The sequence below is a fragment of the Thalassophryne amazonica genome, chromosome 12 (genome assembly GCF_902500255.1).
Source record: "Thalassophryne amazonica chromosome 12, fThaAma1.1, whole genome shotgun sequence".
In the NCBI taxonomy this organism is placed as follows: Eukaryota; Metazoa; Chordata; class Actinopteri; order Batrachoidiformes; family Batrachoididae; genus Thalassophryne; species Thalassophryne amazonica.
In genome coordinates, this window is record NC_047114.1 from 66,098,134 (window position 1) to 66,111,418 (window position 13,285).

The 13,285-nt window shown below is 41.6% G+C and overlaps 1 protein-coding gene across 2 annotated transcripts in view; it reads right to left on the minus strand.

The window, feature by feature from the left end:
* kcnab1b (potassium voltage-gated channel, shaker-related subfamily, beta member 1 b) overlaps positions 1-13,285 on the minus strand; it is a 154,366-nt gene that overhangs the window by 61,993 nt on the left and 79,088 nt on the right. The window lies entirely within an intron of this gene.

A 13,285-nucleotide genomic window follows, 5' to 3' on the forward strand; every position in this document is an offset into this window, starting at 1 on the left:
TCTTACACACCTCTCTGCAGCTTCTCTCCCCCTGCCATCCCCTCATTACCCCATCCCCGTAGAGACGGTGCCTGCTCCCAGACTACCAATAACCAGCAAAAATCTATTTAAGCATAAAAATTCAAAAAGAAAAAATAATATAGCACCTTCAACTGCACCACAGACTAAAACAGTTAAATGTGATCTATTAAACATTAGATCTCTCTCTTCTAAGTCCCTGTTAGTAAATGATATAATAATTGATCAACATATTGATTTATTCTGCCTTACAGAAACCTGGTTACAGCAGGATGATTATGTTAGTTTAAATGAGTCAACACCCCCGAGTCACACTAACTGCCAGAACGCTCATAGCACGGGCCGAGGCGAAGGATTATCAGCAATCTTCCATTCCAGCTTATTAATTAATCAAAAACCCAGACAGAGCTTTAATTCATTTGAAAGCTTGTCTCTTAGTCTTGTCCATCCAAATTGGAAGTCCCAAAAAACAGTTTTATTTGTTGTTATCTATCGTCCACCTGGTCGTTACTGTGAGTTTCTCTGTGAATTTCAGACCTTTGTCTGACTTAGTGCTTAGCTCAGATAAGATAATTATAGTGGGCGATTTTAACATCCACACAGATGCTGAGAATGACAGCCTCAACACTGCATTTAATCTATTGTTTAGACTCGATTGGCTTTGCTCAAAATGTAAATGAGTCCACCCACCGCTTTAATCATACCTTAGATCTTGTTCTGACTTATGGTATGGAAATTGAAGACTTAACAGTATTCCCTGAAAACCCCCTTCTGTAACTAGGTTTAAGGATATGATTCCTTCTTTATGTTCTCCAATGCCATATACCAACACAGGGCAGAGTAGCTACCTAAACTCTGTGAGTGAGATAGATTATCTTGTCAATAGTTTTATATCTTCATTGAGGACATCTTTGGATGTTGTAGCGCCTCTGAAAAAGAGAGCCTTAAATCAGAAGTGCCTGACTCCGTGGTATAACTCACAAACTCGCAGCTTAAAGCAGATAACTGGTAAGTTGGAGAGGAAATGGTGTCTCACTAATTTAGAAGATCTTCACTTAGCCTGGAAAAAGAGTCTGTTGCTCTATAAAAAAGCCCTCCATAAAGCTAGAACATCTTACTACTCATCACTAATTGAAGAAAATAAGAACAACCCCAGGTTTCTTTTCAGCACTGTAGCCAGGCTGACAAAGAGTCAGAGCTCTATTGAGCCGATTATTCCTTTAACTTTAACTAGTAATGACTTCATGACTTTCTTTGCTAATAAAATTTTAACTATTAGAGAAAAAATTACTCATAACCATCCCAAAGACATATCGTTCTCTTTGGCTGCTTTCAGTGATGCCGGTATTTGGTTAGACTCTTTCTCTCCGATTGTTCTGTCTGAGTTATTTTCATTAGTTACTTCCTCCAAACCATCAACATGTCTATTAGACCCCATTCCTACCAGGCTGCTCAAGGAAGCCCTACCATTAATTAATGCTTTGATCTTAAATATGATCAATCTGTCTTTATTAGTTGGCTATGTACCACAGGCTTTTAAGGTGGCAGTAATTAAACCATTAATTAAAAAGCCATCACTTGACCCAGCTATCTTAGCTAATTATAGGCCAATCTCCAACCTTCCTTTTCGCTCAAAAATTCTTGAAAGGGTAGTTGTAAAACAGCTAACTGATCATCTGCAGAGGAATGGTCTATTTGAAGAGTTTCAGGTCAGGGTTTAGAATTCATCATAGTACAGAAACAGCATTAGTGAAGGTTACAAATGATCTTCTTATGGCCTCGGACAGTGGACTCATCTCTGTGCTTGTTCTGTTAGACCTCAGTGCTGCTTTTGATACTGTTGACCATAAAATTTATTACAGAGATTAGAGCATGCCATAGGTATTAAAGGCACTGCGCTGCGGTGGTTTGAATCATATTTGTCTAAGAGATTACAATTTGGTCATGTAAATGGGGAATTTCTTCACAGACTAAAGTTAATTATGGAGTTCCACAAGGTTCTGTGCTAGGACCAATTTTATTCACTTTATACATGCTTCCCTTAGGCAGTATTATTAGACAGCATTGCTAAATTTTCATTGTTACACAGATGATACCCAGCTTATCTATCCATGGAGCCAGAGGACACACACCAATTAGCTAAACTGCAGGATTGTCTTACAGACAATAAGACATGGATGACCTCTAATTTCCTGCTTTTAAACTCAGATAAAACTGAAGTTATTGTACTTGGCCCCACAAATCTTAGAAACATGGTGTCTAACCAGATCCTTACTCTGGATGGCATTACCCTGACCTCTAGTAATACTGTGAAAATCTTGGAGTCATTTTTGATCAGGATATGTAATTCAATGTGCATATTAAACAAATATGTAGGACTGCTTTTTTGCATTTGCGCAATATCTCTAAAATTAGAAAGGTCTTGTCTCAGAGTGATGCTGAAAAACTAATTCATGCATTTATTTCCTCTAGGCTGGACTATTGTAATTCATTATTATCAGGTTGTCCTAAAAGTTCCCTGAAAAGCCTTCAGTTAATTCAAAATGCTGCAGCTAGAGTACTGACAGGGACTAGAAGGAGAGAGCATATTCACCCATATTGGCCTCTCTTCATTGGCTTCCTGTTAATTCTAGAATAGAATTTAAAATTCTTCTTCTTACTTATAAGGTTTGAATAATCAGGTCCCATCTTATCTTAGGGACCTCATAGTACCATATCACCCCAATAGAGTGCTTCGCTCTCAGACTGCAGGCTTACTTGTAGTTCCTAGGGTTTGTAAGAGTAGAATGGGAGGCAGAGCCTTCAGCTTTCAGGCTCCTCTCCTCTGGAACCAGCTCCCAAATCGGATCAGGGAGACAGACACCCTCCCTACTTTTAAGATTAGGCTTAAAACTTTCCTTTTTGCTAAGCTTATAGTTAGGGCTGGATCAGGTGACCCTGAACCATCCCTTAGTTATGCTGCTATAGACTTAGACTGCTGGGGGGTTCCCGTGATGCACTGAGTGTTTCTTTCTCTTTTTGCTCTGTATGCACCACTCTGCATTTAATCATTAATGATTGATCTCTGCTCCCCTCCACAGCATGTCTTTTTCCTGATTCTCTCCCCTTAGCCCCAACCAGTCCCAGCAGAAGACTGCCCCTCCCTGAGCCTGGTTCTGCTGGAGGTTTCTTCCTGTTAAAAGGGAGTATTTCCTTCCCACTGTCGCCAAGTGCTTGCTCACAGGGGGTCGTTTTGACCATTGGGGTTTTTCTGTAATTGCTGTATGGCTTTGCCTTACAATATAAAGCGCCTTGGGGCAACTGTTTGTTGTGATTTGGCGCTATATAAATAAAATTGATTTGATTTGATTCAAGTTGCCTTGGAAATCAGAAGTTGTGACTGGGAATAACTTCACACCTGAATTAAGTATGATTTTTGAAAGTCAGAAAACATGAGCCAGACGTTTCAGATTTTGGAATACAGAGTGCCAAAAAATACAAGGTCCATCAAAGACACCTCATGGAATGCGACAGATGGCTCACTAGTGTTTCAATTTGCTGCTTGGTTTGTAGTGCAGTTGTTGTTAGCAGCGACTTCCAGGTTAGCCTGTATCAACTGCACCGGTTATTAAACAACACGTAAGTGGTATTTCACGCATATAAACACCATAGCAACATTTCCACACATAACATTAGGACAGTACTTTGTGTACGACTTAATAAATTGGAAACAAAAAAGACAAAAGTCTGTCAAAAAAAAAAGACTAAAAACTACAGCTTTTGATGCTCAGAGCAGACTGAGGGTATTCGCCACACTCTCACGAGCGCCACTAGCTTAGCTTATGGCAAGCGAAACGTGGGTGCTCTCGTTATGGCCGAACAACTGTCCAGTTTCTGGGTATTCTGTGTTAGTACGTGCCCGCGGCCGATGTGCTTGATGAATTCCTGCGCAAACAGTAGTTCCCTGATAATTGTGATATATTCCTGTGAGATCATGAGTATATATATGTCATCTAAATCCATTCTAAAATTTACCAGTAATAAAATTATAAAGATAACTGAAGTTTTAAGAGTGGCCGTAATAAATATTTAAGACACTTAAAGTTTATGAGCACTTTCACCTGTTATTGCTCAAGCACATTGTAAACATTGACACAATGGAGACTGATGCGGAAGAGTTCAGAAAGATACAAATGTAATGATTTGATTACCATTTACAGTTGGCGATGAAAGACTTGGGTGTTAACTTTGTGTTAAAGTCAGAACAAGAAGCTGCACTGAAAGAGATCTATCTGGGAAGAGACACATTCTGTGTGTTGTTGCTCCAAAGAGAGCGGCACGCTGAGCAGGGTGGCAAAAGTAGTCCGGCGAGCTGAATCTGTGGGCGCGAGCTATCCCACAATGCCAAAATAGCAGAGATATCGGTCCAATGAGACCGGCACTCTGAGCACGGTGGGTATTCGCCCTATTGAGCTATCCCATAATCCTTTGTGCGCCAGAGAGTTGTTGCAGTCAAAATAACCACATGACGAACCCACATGATGACAATTGCAAATGAACATATGATCAAAATGTACTGTACATTTTATGTCTTTCATAACATTTATAAGAAACTACAGGCATGAGACCCTGAAAACTTGCTAAAACAAATATTCCAAATATTCCGTGTCTGCTACGTTTAACCTGCGTGGAACTTCATAAACACCAGCCGAATTTCATACATTTTATGGAACAAACAGGACAAACTGTGTTGTAAAGGACAATAAGCAGGGCGTTAAAGAGCAAACTTCACTTTCTCCCAGAACGACATGAACAGGAAGCAATCGCAAATCACAGCAATTCCCATTGAAAATAACAGAGACACAACCTGAGCTTCTCGCATGTTTACATAAAACAAACACAATCACAACGTCTAAAAACCTAGATAATATATTCATGAGAGCTTTAGCTTTATATACAAAGGGGTTTATATTGCGATGTTCATGCTATTCTCTGTGTGCAGCGGGTAAATTACAGCCTGATCAGAGCGTCTCAATGCATTTCTCAATGTTACTGACATCATGCAGAACGGCGAACGCTCCGAAATTTTGAGAATGTGGTCAGATGAGTTCACGAGTTGGAATTCCAACTTTAGGGGGTGTTCCAGTTAAAATGTCCTACTCGTAACTGAAGATTTACGACCTCAGAGTATGACTGAAACGTATCATATGACCTGGACCAGAGCCAGTCTTGCCTTGACTAGAAAATTTACTTCATATGTTCTTTGATCTGTCAGCAGCCTTCACCTGTATGTGCTCAGTTATATTTGAGGTTTACTCATTCTTATAATGCTGTTTTCCCTTCAAAATGTCCTGTTGTTCTACTGTCATAGGTCCTTGTTTGTGCAGTACTGTGATACTTTGCTTCATTTCAATTTGTCCTTTTGTTTCCCTCCTTTTCCAGCACATTTAACAACGAGCACTGCATGTAGTGCGGATATAGACCCTGTACTGACTGTAGCCTTTAAATATTCGATTTAAAAACAGTGCGACCATCCATAATTCAGTTGAGTTCTATTCCATTTCAACATCAGAGGGTGCAAATCAAATTAAACATTTTGAAACATTTGTTTGAAAGCAAGGCTTGCGACAGTCTGGCGTCCTGTCCAGGGTGTACCCCGCCTCACACCCATGCCTGCTGGGATAGGCTCCAGCTCCCCCATGACCCTTACTTGGAGTAAGTGGTTAAAGATGAGTGAGTGAGTGTTTCAAAACAGTGGGTGACACATTTAAACTTAACCCACACACTGAGCAAGCACATTGGCAACAGTGGAAAGGAAATATGCCCTCAGCCAATTTTGATTATAGGAAGAAACCACAAGTAGACCAAACTCAGTGAAGTGACCATCTGCTTTGGCTACACTAATGAAAACAATGTAATTAAATAAAACAGAAATCTTGCAGCTAAACAACCATATGCATATTGTAAGTGTGGCTATCAAAAAAAAAAAAAAAAAAATGAAGCCCCCGTCACACATAGCAAGAATGTGCCAGAACCATGCCCGACACGGCAAATATTGCCATAATCCAACACAGTTGGGAGGAAAAGAGGCATGGTCAGCAATGTCGGCGGGCAGACAGATTGCCTCGTCCACACCTGTCAGATCGCATCCAGAGTGCATGTAGATGACAAAGACTGTTGTCAGATATCCATAAAAGGCGCTGCAGACTGCCCGATCTCCAAATGTCTGGATGGCAAAAGCGGGACCAGAGCACTGTGTTCCTCACACGCATGGGCGCATGAGTGCATGCACACGCATGGGGCTGCAATTCTCAATTAGCTGTGTGTGTGTGTGTGTGTGTATATGCATAACGCTTTTTTCTTGTTTGCCAATTTCAGGTGCACAACGCAACTCTGGACACCGCGATGGTTGAATTATCACATGGAATTAATTTTTTTTCTTCTGGGTGAGAGGATTTTAACCGCAGGCTGCTGTCCCGGCTTCATGTCCACGTCCTGTGCTGTGAAACACTCTGAGCCTGCTGTTGGAGGTGAGATTCATGTTTATTAATGCTGTCATGGCCTGGCACAAGTTCCACATCATATCTTCTACTGAGTTAGAAGGTGATCACTTGTTACAGTGTGAGAGCCGTTCAGCTGCGAGCCTGACGCGTGCAATGACTCGTTACTGTGCACTGTTACTTTTCTTTCTGGCCTTCTGGCCTCCAGATTCACTCAATACACATGCTATATTGCACATCCAGGCACTGCGTTTCATTTTTGGGGTTTTTCCGTAATTATTGTATGGCTTTGCTTTACAATATAAAGCGCCTTGGGGCAACTGTTTGTTGTGATTTGGCGCTATATAATAAAATTGATTTGATTTGATTCATGGGGCAAGGGTGCACTTGGTTCCAGTTCAAGTCATGTCCGCCCTTTCTCTATGTAATATGGAGTTGCGTCAGGAAGGGCATTGGTGTAAAATTGTGTCAAATAGGCCAGAACCAACTTTGGTTTGCTATGGCGAACATGAAGTAAACAAGGGAGAAGCCGAAGGGACTTTCTTTGATTTGTGGGAAAGTCCCATATATATAGTCATTATAATTATTATTATCAATAACAAATGGGTGAATTTTCGTTATATGTCACACCAGAATAAGTCGCTGGACCTCTCAAACTAGTAAACAAACAAACAAACAAAAAAAACCCCCAACAAAAACGTGATTTATCCCCTTAACGCCTGAATTTATATAGCTGTATATAACAAAATGTTTTGTGTGTTTTTTTGGCCTTTAAGTAGATGGTAATAATGTTGAGATTATTAATTTCAACTTTTGCACAAAAATAAATAGTAATTTGGTATTTTGGTAATGACTTTATGTTATAATGTTATAATAATAATAACGGTATGTTGTAAATTTGCGACAACAGGCATACTGGTCAGTTTGGTATGTTGCATATATGAGTCAAATATTGTAGCATATATGCGACAACAGGCGTTAAGGGGTTATACTCAAGAAAATATGGTAAGTAAGTAAGTAAATGCAAGAGTTGATTTACATTAATTGAAGTGTTTATGCATCATATTACTGAATTGCCTGCAGGCTTAAATGTACTAACCCTTCCTGTCAGCTGAGAAGGGTTAGTCAGGCTGCAGAGTAAATTTAACAAACTAATTTGGTGTTCTGTTTTTTTTTTTTTTTTAATTATTTGTTGTAGTTAGTTACACTATAATCATGTCCTTGAAATTAATCTTTCCAACTATTTTTAATGTTTGCCAGCTGGATACCTATGACGTGAATGGATTTCAACAAAGCTCAGTGGTGAGGTTGACCTTGGTTCAAGGAAGGGTTGACCAAATTTGCAACCTGTTATGGGTCCAGAATAATTATCAGTGATCATTTATTGGACGTCTCACACAGATTTTCATATCTAAACATAAACAGAATTCAATGACATTTAGCGGCGTGGTAGGTTTTGAACCAGATGCAAGGCCAGAATCATTCTTAATTAATACGTTTACAGTGTCACCCATTGATTTCCATTGTACACATATGAGGGCCGATTGAGAAGTTTTGAGCCTGGCCCAGAAAAAGCAGGGTGTGATTCTCCACCTTTTGCATTCTGAGAAAACATCATTTCTCAAGAATGTGTGAAGTTTTGACTCACTTGGTGCAATGTTGGAAATGTTGGTTTCTCAGAATGCAAACAATGGGGAACCACCCCCTACTATTTCTGGGCCAGGCTCAAAACCTCTCAAATGCCCCTCGTATTTGTACAATGGGGGACATAGAATTCAAATCTGCACTTCAATTCAGGTAAAAACAAATTAACAGAGGACTTTTGGAGAAGTGTATCCTGTTTGATTACCCTGTATTTAAATAATGTGCCTCAGATTATCTGTCTGCTTTGAGTTTATTGACTTTAGAAGTGAGTGTGTCATAATTAATGAGTAGTCTGGTGTAAGATGAATTGATTGCTGGGGGCTTGTCGTAAATGCATGCCATTTGAAGTATTTTAGAAGAGGCGGTAAAACTTGAAAGAAGCATCAATGGCTTCTTTTTTCTCACAGCATGTGTGGATAGCAGTGTGTCATCCATCTTTATCTGCACCCTGCGATTAAACACACAAAAATAAATTAGCACTGCGGCTAAAAGAGGCTCTTCCGCTTCTATATTATCATGCATTCCTGCTTTTTGTGTGGGAGGGAAAGAAAGGGCATGTTGGGAAAAAAGAGGTGTGCAAATATCTATGTTTAAGCGCTGAGATGCTTGATGAGCCTCTCATGAACTCCCACAGGTTGTTCAGATGGTTGTTGAATGGATGTACCAGATGAAGATCTGGGTTAGATACGTCAAATATTTTATATATATATATGTATATATATATATATATATATATATATATATATATATATATATATATATATATATATATATATATATATATATATATATATATATATATATATATATACAAGGTCTGTTAGAAAAGTATCCAACCTTTTTATTTTTTTTGAAAAACCTGATGGATTTGAATCACGTGTGCTTGCATGAGCCAACCTTGAACCTTCGTGCGCATGCGTGAGTTTTTTCGCGCCTGTCGATTGCGTCATTTGTTGGTAAGCAGCCTTTGTGTGAGGATGGGTGGAGTCTCTCGTCGTTTTTTCTTTGCAAGGAAATGGCGGAACGACTGGAGCAGTGCGACTGCATCAAATTTTGCCAGAAACTGGGCCACAGCCAGGTGGAAACCATTCAGATTATTCAGACGGCTTTCGGTGATGATCCTCTGGGCATCACACAGATTAAGGAGCGGTACAACCGGTTTAAAAACATCCGCACAACGGTGGAGAGCGCGCCGCGCTCCGGGTGGCCATCAACATGCTGAAATGACCAGATCATTTCCAAAGTGAACACTGTGGTGATGTGGGACCGTCGTGTGACTATCCGAAAATTGTGGAAGAGGTGGACATCAGCACTTTTTCGGCACATTCTACTGTGACAGAAGATTTGGCCATGAAAAGAGTTGCAGCGAAATTAATCGGCACAAAGCTGACGGCGCAGCAAAAGCGCCTTCGTGTTGAAGCCTCACAGGACATGTTGTGACATGCCCAGCTCTTCCACCATTCGGAAGATTCAGACAGCTTTTGGTGGCTTTTCAGTCATGTGACTATCCGAGAAATTGTAGACGAGCTGGGCATGTCACAACATGTCCTTGTACATATATATATATATATATATATATATATATACATACATATATACATACATACATACATATATACACGAGGGCTGTCCGTAAAGTATAGGTCCTTTTTATTTTTTTCAAAAACTATATGGATTTCATTCATATGTTTTTACGTCAGACATGCTTGCACCCTCGTGCGCATGCGTGAGTTTTTCCATGCCTGTCGGTGACGTCATTCGCCTGTGAGCCACTCCTTGTGGGAGGAGTCGTCCAGCCCCTCGTCGGAATTCCTTTGTCTGAGAAGTTGCTGAGAGACTGCGCTTTGTTTGATCAAATTTTTTCTAAACCTGTGAGACACATCGAAGTGGACATGGTTCGAAAAATTAAGCTGGTTTTCAGTGAAAATTTTAACAGCTGATGAGAGATTTCGAGGTGATTCTGTCGCTTTAAGGACTTTTCACGGTGCGAGACGTCGCTCAGCGCTCTCAGGCAGCGTCATCAGCCTGTTTTCAAGCTTAAACCTCCACATTTCAGGCTCTATTGATCCAGGACGTCGTGAGAGAACAGAGAAGTTTCAGAAGAAGTCGGTTTCAGCATTTATCCGGATATTCCACTGTTAAAGGAGATTTTTTAATGAAAGACACGCGGACGGGTCCCGCGCGTCGGGACAACAGCCGACGCGGCGCGGCGGCACAGGAAAAACACCTCTGTGTTGATAACCATTTGTAAAATCCAGGCGGCTTTTGATGGCTTTCAGTGGAGTGAGTATATGAGAAATTGTTTATCAGCTGGAGATGTTCCAACGTGTCCTCAAGGCTTCCAACAGAGGTGTTTTTCCTGTGGCGGAGCGTCGCGGCGGCTGCGAGCCGACGCTGCAATCCGCCCGCACGTCTTTCATTAAAAAAATCTCCTTCAACAGTGGAATATCCGGATAAAATGCTGAAACCGACTTCTTCTGAAACTTCTCTGTTCTCTCACGACGTCCTGGATCAACAGAGCCTGAAATGTGGAGGTTTTAAGTTTGAAACAGGCTGATGACGCCGCCTGAGAGCGCTGTGCGACGTCTCGCACCGTGAAAAGTCCTTAAAGCGACAGAATCACCTCAAAATCTCTCATCAGCTGTCAAAATTTTCACTGAAGACCAGCTTAATTTTTCGAACCATGTCCACTTCGATGTGTCTCACAGGTTTAGAAAAAATTTTGATCAAACAAAGCGCCAGTCTCTCAGCAACTTCTCAGACAAAGGAATTCCGACGAGGGGCTGGACGACTCCTCCCACAAGGAGTGCTCACAGGCGAATGACGTCACCGACAGGCGTGGAAAAACTCACGCATGCGCACAAGGGTTAAAGCATGTCTGACGTAAAAACATATGAATGAAATCCATATTGTTTTTGAAAAAAATAAAAAGGACCTATACTTTACGGACAGCCCTCGTACACTCAACAAAAATATAAACGCAACACTTTTGGTTTTGCTCCCATTTTGTATGAGATGAACTCAAAGATCTAAAACTTTTTCCACATACACAATATCACCATTTCCCTCAAATATTGTTCACAAACCAGTCTAAATTCTGTGATAGTGAGCACTTCTCCTTTGTTGAGATAATCCATTCCCACCTCACACGGTGTGCCATATCAAGATGCTGATTAGACACCATGATTAGTGCACAGGTGTGCCTTAGACTGCCCCACATAAAAGGCCACTCTGAAAGGTGCAGTTTTATCACACAGCACAGTGCCACAGATGTCGCAAGATTTGAGGGAGCGTGCAATTGGCATGCTGACAGCAGGAATGTCAACCAGAGCTGTTGCTCGTGTATTGAATGTTCATTTCTCTACCATAAGCCGTCTCCAAAGGCGTTTCATAGAATTTGGCAGTACATCCAACCAGCCTCACAACACAGACCAGGTGTAACCACACCAGCCCAGGACCTCCACATCCAGCATGTTCACCTCCAAGATCGTCTGAGACAGCCACTCGGACAGCTGCTGAAACAATCGGTTTGCATAACCAAAGAATTTCTGCACAAACGTCAGAAACCATCTAGGGAAGCTCTCTGCATGCTCGTCGTCCTCATCGGTGTCTCGACCTGACTCCAGTTCGTCGTCGTAACTGACTTGAGTGGGCAATGCTCACATTCGCTGGCGTTTGACACGTTGGAGAGGTGTTCTCTTCATGGATGAATCCCGGTTCACACTGGTCCAGGGCAGATGGCAGACAGCGGTGTGGCGTCGTGTGGGTGAGCGGTTTCTGCTGTCAATGTTGTGGATCGAGTGGCCCATGGTGGCGGTGGGGTTATGGTATGGGCAGGCGTCTGTTATGGACGAAGAACACAGGTGCATTTTATTGATGGCATTTTGAATGCACAGAGATATCGTGATGAGATCCTGAGGCCCATTTTGTGCCATACATCCAAGAACATCACCTCATGTTGCAAGCAGGATAATCCACGGCCCCATGTTGCAAGGATCTGTACACAATTCTTGGAAGCTGAAAATGTCCCAGTTCTTGCATGGCCGGCATACTCACCGGACATGGTCACCCATTGAGCTTGTTTGGGATGCTCTGGACAGGCGTATGCAACAGGTGTACCAGTTCCTGCCAATATCCAGCAACTTCACACAGCCATTGAAGAGGAGTGGACCAACATTCCACAGCCACAATTGACAACCTGATCAACTCTATGCGAAGGAGATGTGCTGCACTGCATGAGGCAGATGGTGGTCACACCAGATACTAGCTTCTGCAGGGATGAGGAGCATAAATTTGCATTGGATTTAGTTGCCAATTTGGAAAGTCTGAAAGTCCCAGTCTGCTCAAATAGATGTCCAAATTGTGCTCTAAAGGTATTTTGTTCTGCCACATTACATTTCTGATGGCTGAGTTCGGCAAGTCATTAAAATGGCAGCAACAGCGCAGTTGCAAAAGTAGAAAGCAGCCTTCAGTGATTTAACAGCAGTGTTGACTGCATTTAGCCAGACTTTAGTCATGGGTAAGCTCTGATAAGGAGCATGCACTGGTGCATGTACTGCAAGCACCACACCAAGAACCCAACCTTGGATCTTCAATGGCAACCATTCGGCCAGACAACCAGGTCCAGTCCAACCCATCAATTCAAAGTATCCATCTATCTGCAACAGCCAGTGCAAAAAATGGGTGTTCTCTTGGCTTTGTTCAGTCACTGGAGTCCTTAACAATGAGACAGCTACGTGTTGGATCATGCCCAGAGAAATGCACCACATGTCTAAAATGCCAGAGCTGATGTTCCCTGAAGTGTAAGTGATCTTGTGCAAATGACCCTTGATCCATGCACTGCTGCCCAATTTGTCCAGCTAATGCAACCTCTTTTGCCCCACTGGACGCCGTGCTTTTTGGCTGATAAAACCATTCTCTCATCACTCCCAGAATCACAGAGAAATTATCCACAGCTACAGGTTGGCTCATGCATGTTGTGCGGTGGAGAACCCTTTGGAATCTTGACTCAAGGTAATTATTTATAATATTTATATTGTAATGGCTTGGTAAAACAGTTGCATTTTCATTCCTTGTTATGAGTTAGATAATGTATCTGTAAAATGATGCTTATTATAGATGTAACATTTTGTCATAATCGTTCA